The sequence below is a fragment of the Bos mutus genome, chromosome 6, assembly GCF_027580195.1.
Source record: "Bos mutus isolate GX-2022 chromosome 6, NWIPB_WYAK_1.1, whole genome shotgun sequence".
NCBI lineage: Eukaryota > Metazoa > Chordata > Mammalia > Artiodactyla > Bovidae > Bos > Bos mutus.
The window spans coordinates 8095790-8102354 of NC_091622.1; the positions used below are offsets into that span (position 1 = coordinate 8095790).

At 40.5% G+C, this 6565-nt stretch overlaps 1 pseudogene; it reads left to right on the top strand.

The window, feature by feature from the left end:
* Window positions 1-2799: 2799 nt before the first annotated feature.
* LOC102271266 (cullin-1-like) lies at window positions 2800-6252 on the top strand (annotated as a pseudogene).
* Window positions 6253-6565: the final 313 nt, after the last annotated feature.

The following is a 6565-nucleotide window of genomic DNA, read 5'->3' on the forward strand; positions in this document are numbered from 1 at the left end:
ATCAGAGAATGAAGTAAAGACAATACCTGGTGCCAGGCAAAGGACTTCTTCAAAAACTTAAAGGTAAGAATATCTGGAATTAAAGAGAATATGGAACAACAGATATGCTTAACAACCAAAGTAGAAAGCTGTATAATCAGGGGCGGGTGGGGGGGTGCGGGGGTTGTGGTGAGGTTGGAGGGACGGTTGGCTGCAGTATTAAGCAGGATGTTGCCACAAAAGTGGGAGAAAAAATAATCCTGACTAAACATAGTTCAAATCCAGCCTAGAAAAGTTTAAAAGCAAGATTCAGATGGTAAAAATATTATCAAAAACTTAACGATATTCTGGAACTAAGCCCCAAAATTTGGTAAAATAAAAATATTTTAGTTAAGAATCAAGGTAAAATTCAGAATGTCTGGTAAGCCCCAAAGTGACCAGATATGAAAAGAAGGAGGAGAAGAGAAAATCTAATGAGGAAAAAAAAAAAAAACTGACCCAGAATTATGCAGATGGTAGAAATTTTAAAAAAGAGCAAACATTAAAACACTGATTATGAAAATATACTTTATGTCCATGTTAGTTAATTTGGTCTTTGGCAGTTTCCCAACTTTTAAATTTATTATTTTTTCTTTGTGACTAATATCATGTTGATGTATATTGCCAATGTACGAATATGATGTGTTTATAATTATGGAAAACTGTCATAATTTTTAACATTCAAAGTGAAAAAGAAACCATATGTTCCAAAGGACAATGAATTGGTCTTGCTATTTATTTACACCTACCAGCATTTATCTAGCTACTCATGTTTTGAAGCACAGCTAGTTTTGTAAAGGAGGGGAGAAAATCTTTGAATTTGGACTTTGAATTATGGACTCTGGGCTTAGAGAACAAAATTTCTCCCTGTAGATCATCTACACACTTTGAGGGCAGGGAAGCCTTGTGTGCTGCAGTCCATGGAATCTTACTGAAGAGTCAAACTGACTGAGCAACTGAACAACAACACAGTTTAAGCTACTTGATTCTGCAAGGTGACAACAAGGTGGGCTTAGGTCTTAGGCTTCTTCTGAATCTCAACTATTCTTTTTGCTTCGGGACAAATAACACAATTCCTCCAATGCACCTCATCCACAAAATGGAAATCATAATACTTGCTAAAAAAATAAATAATATAAAAATGACTAGAACATAATTGGAGAAGGCAGTGGCAACCCACTCCAGTACTCTTGCCTGGAAAATCCCATGGGCGGAGGAGCCTGGTAGGCTGCAGTACATGGGATCGCTGAGAGTCGGGTACAACTAAGTGACTTCACTTTCACTTTTCACTTTCATGCATTGGAGAAGGAAATAGCAACCCACTCCAGTATTCTTGCTTGGAGAATCCCAGGGACAGAGAAGCCTAGTGGGCTTCCATCTATGGGGTGACACAGAGTCGGACACGACTGAAGTGACTTAGCAGTAGCAGCAGCAGAACATAATAGAAACTTACTAAATGTCAACTTTTAGAGAAAATTATGTTGAAGAAGTGAGCATGCATATTTAAAGAAATGAAAATTGAATTTTTAAAATATGTTTAAACAGAAGCTATGTGTTCTTTTCCTATTCTTTGGCTATTATGTGTGTGTGTGTGTGTGTGTGTGTGCGTGCGCGCGTGTGTGTGTGTAGTGGATTTATAATTTATTTTCTCCTCCTTTCAATAATTCTAATTTTAAAATGTAGACTGTTAGAATCAATATTTTACTAGGGTGAGAACTTACTACTTGACTCCTGTGTTGGGAAGAGGTACAGTAAATTTTTAAACTCTTTAAAAATTTTGCTATTTTTTTCATTGTTAGGAAATTCAATGATATGTGAGTTGGTGCTCTATATAATGTGCAAAGCAGTATATAAAGTACAAACAATTTTAACAGTACTTATTAATTTTAACAGTACTTATTAACATTTTTCACTATGTTAATTTTAATGAAAACAATTAAATAAATGTTACTTTAAGTGGAGCTCTATGACTTAATAATCCCTGCAGGTGCCTGCCAACACACAACAGCTTTTCTTTCCCACTTACAGTTCCATTAGACAGAGTAATAAGTAGCAGTGTAGGTGTTACATTTCTAGGGGAAATGGAGGTTAAATAGTAAAAAAAAAAAATATTACAATGATATTAATCTCACGGTCATATTGATAGTTACTAAAAAAGTAGGATTAGTGAATAAATCATACTAATCTGACCTAAAGAATGGATTCAGTTACTATGCTTTGAAAAAGTCATTTCGTTAATCTTACAACTGTTTACCAATTCATAAAAGGTTAAATGAAACATTATTTTCATTAGGTCTCTTCACAGCCATCTTGAGTGATTATCTAGAGCTTGTCAGGTTATGTGATTATTTTCCTTCTATGTAAGGCAACGTGAAATTTATAAAATTTATTGGATATTTTGAAAGACTGGCAATTTAATAATGTTAGTAGCTAAGGCATGCTTGATTCAGAAGATAGACTGTGGAGACTTTGTTATTCCTTACAATGGTTATCTAAAGGGGTCTGGTGAATTAAAAAATGTTTTCCAGGGCCCTTCCTGTGCTATGGGCTGGTGAGGAGGTGGTGGCGAAGGTTTCCTGGCCATTCCTCTCCAACTACTCCCCAGCGGGAGCTGGAACCAGTTGGCCTGCAATGAGATTTCATTCTCACCATTCAAAGGACATCCTTTCTGAGCTGCTGTGAATAAATTTGGAGTGATACTGTATGTTTCTATCTGATGGAGAATTAGCTGAACCTTGACTAAATATTGTTGCACTGGACAACTTCAGAATATTATTGGGCATGTCACTCAACAGGAGTCAGAAGCCCCATGGACTGAAACACATTGGCCTCGATCAGATTTGGGACGACCTCAGAGCTGGCATCCAGCAAGTGTACACTAGACGGAGCACGGCCAAGTCCAGATCTACAGAACTCTACACTCATACGTGTAACTACCACACCAGTGTTCGGAACATGAGTGTTCACCAGTCCAACCAGGCTCGAGGGGCTGGTGTCTCTCCTAAATTGAAAAAGGAGCAGACTCCAGGGGAGCTCAGTTTGCAGGCTTGGAATTGTACAAATGGCTTAAAGAATTCCTGAAGAATTACTTGACAAATCTTCTTAAGGATGGAGATGATTTTATGGATGTGAGTGTACTGAAGTTCTACACTAAGCAATGGGAAGACTACAAATTTTCAAGCAAAGTGCTGAATGGGATTTGTGCCTACCTCAATCGACATTGGGTTCACCATAAATGTGACAAAGGGTGGAAAGGAATCTATGAAATCAATTCTCTTGCATTGGTGACTTGGGGAGACTGTCTTTTCAGGCCACTGAATAAAGAGGTGACAAATGCTGTTTTAAAACTCATTTAAAAAGAAAGAAATGGTGAAGCCTTCAATACAAGACTGGCAAGTGGAGTTGTACGGTCTTACATGGAACTGGGGCTGAATGAAGATGATGCCTTTGTGAAGGGCCCTATGCTAACAGTGTAAAAAGAATCCTTGCATATCAGTTTCTTGCTGACACAGAAAGATTTTTTACCAGAGAGAGTACTGAATTCTTGCAGCAGAACCCGATTACCCCCTTTGCTGGAGGAGCAGCAGAGGGTCCAGATGTACCTTCATGAGAGCACGGAGGATGAACTTGCCAGGAAGTGCCAGAAGGTGCTCATCAAGAAACACCTGGAGATCTTCCACACAGTTCATGAACCTTCTGGATGCCAACAAAAATGAAGATTTGGGTCTCATATATAATCTTGTATCTAGAATCCAGGATGACCTGGGAGAATTGAAAAAACTCCTGGAGATACACATTCATAATCAGAGTCTTGCAGCAATTGAGAAGTGTGGAAAAGCTGAGTTGAAAGACCCCAAAATGTATATACAGACAGTGTTGGATGTTCATAAAAAATACAATGCCCTGGTGATGTCGGCATTCAACAATGATGCTGGCTTTCTGGCCTCACTGGACAAGGCTTGAGGTTGCTTCATAAACAAAGTGGTTACCAAAATGGCTCAGTCATCTAGTAAACGCCCCTAGTTGCTGACTTGATACTGTGACTTGCTGGAGTCTAGCTCCAGCAGCCAGGGATTCAACCTGAAGGGGTGACTGGACTCTTTTGAGGCAGCCTCTCAGTTTTCTTGGACTGACTATTTATTTCAAGCGAAGATTCTCTTTTATACTTTTACAAAAGCATTAGATCAGAGGTTTGACATCAGTTCCCCCTGACCCAGATTTTTTGTCTCCAAAAGTCATTGTTGCCCCTCAAAAGGAGTTCCTGCCTCAGTGATTCTCTTATCTACTTCTCATATGTCCTTGTGAATACATAGTAACTCCTGTTAATGTCTGGGCTGCGTACCACATTCCTCAGTTTATTTCTTATCTTTCTAACTCCTGTTTGTCCCTAATATCTAAGCTCGCTATTTCTTAAAAAGGGCTTCTAGCTATTAATATCTCTAAAGTTCCTAATCTCTATAAGCTATAGTAGAATATGCTAACATTACAACATTCCTTAAATCTTTAGCTTCTAACTATTTTAATTATTCCTAAGCCCTAAATTCAGCAAACTCCTTTGCCATAAACACTTTCCTAACAAATAGGCTTCAGATAGCAATCCCTCCCATGGCCTCAAGCTGTAGCCTACGTGCTTACCCTGGAACACTCTTTTGTAAAAGTCCTTGAACAAATGTCAATGATTAACTTTACAAATTATTTTCTGAGCACAGCTGCAGAAGACTTTGTGCCTTCTCAAGCTCCTCTCAAGAACAATAAGCACGTTAATATTCTTTTCAGTCAACTCAGCCGAGGAAAGGGAAAAACAAGTCAGAATCACAAAGCCTAACTCCTTCATCCCAGGTCCATGCCTGTGGGACAAAAAGAGGGAGTTGGGGCCATGCCTCCATTTTGTCAGTAATGCCTAACGCGGCTCCTGACTCCCTTTTAAAAGAGTTCAAAGAACCATTCAACCAAGTGATGGTGGTCTTCAAATAAATTGAAGACAAAGATGTGTTTCAGAAGTTCTACACGAAGAGGTTGTCTCTGCTGGCTAAGACGTTGTCTGTCAGAGTGTGTGAGTGATGATGACGAGGCAAGCACAATCTCTGAGCTACAGCAAGCTTGTGGGTTTGAGTATATCTCTAAACTTCAGCGTGGGCACAGCTCCTCAGTATGTAAAACCTGTAGGACTTGTGCCAAAATGTCCATTTTGATCTGGGTGCTCCTGGTCAGCTGCTGATGGCATAAGCCATCAGCATAAGCATTCAATGTTTCAAGACATTGGTGTAAGCAAAGATTTGAATGAGCAGTTCAAAAAGGACCAGATGAACTCCAAGCCGCTGGACTTGGATTTCAGTATTCAAGTACTGAGTTCCAGACTGTGGCCCTTTCAGCAATCTTGTACGTTTGCCTTGCTGTCTTGGGCTGGAAAGGAGTTATCAGCAATTCACAGCCGTTTACTCCAGCCATCACAGTGGCAGAAAATTGACATGGTTATATCAAGTGTCAAAAGGAGAATTAGTAATAAACTACTTCAAAAACAGATACACTTTGCGGGCATTTACAGTCCAGATGGCCATCCTGCTCCAGTACAACACAGAGGATGCTTATGCCATCAGCAGCTGACCGGGAGCACCCAGATCAAAACGGATATTTTGGCACAAGTCCTACAGGTTTTATGCTCTGAGGGGCCATGTCCACCCTCAGACTTTTTGGGGTTAAGCCAGGAAACTGTAGGTGTCCTCCTCCCTGTCCACTCGCTCCAAATACTCTATCTCGATCAGAATGTCAATGCATTTCTTAATTTACTGGGTCCTGGGGCTTGCATCTTGAGGACAGCTGAGTCAGTACTTCTACAGGTTTTATGGAAGTCAAAGTTATTGGTCTTGTAAGATGAAAATGCAAATGCGGATGAGGTGGAATTGAAGCCAGACACCTTAATAAAATTAAATATTTGTTATTATAAGAAGAAATGAAGGGTTAACTTCAATATGCCACTGAAAATGCAGAAACAAGAAACCACACACCTAAACATCCAGGAAGATTGCAAACTACTGATTCTGGCTATTGTCAGAATTATGACAATGAGGAAGGTCCTAAAACACCAGCAGTTACTTGGAGAACTACTGACTCAGTTGTCCTCAAGATGCAAGCCCCAGGACCCAGTAAATTGAGAAATGCATTGACATTCTGATGGAGAAAGAGTATCTAGAGTGAGTGGACGGGGAGGAGGACACCTACAGTTTCCTGGTTTAACCCCAAAGAGTCTGAGCGTGGGCATAGCCCCTCGGTGCACGGGGAGGGGAGCTGAGTGTGCAGCTGCGGAGCCTCTGGACTCCTGCTCGGCCTGAGGCCCAGGCTCCCATCGTGGGCTGGGGCTACTGGAGCTGCTCAGGATCGCCACAATTCATGTCGTCCATACTGACACCAATGCCATTTAACCTAATTTAAGACTAAAGGGTGGAGAAGACAATGGCACCCCACTCCAATACTCTTGCCTGGAAAATACCATGGATGGAGGAGCCTGGTAGGCTTCAGTCCATGGGGTCGCTAAGAGTCGGACATGACT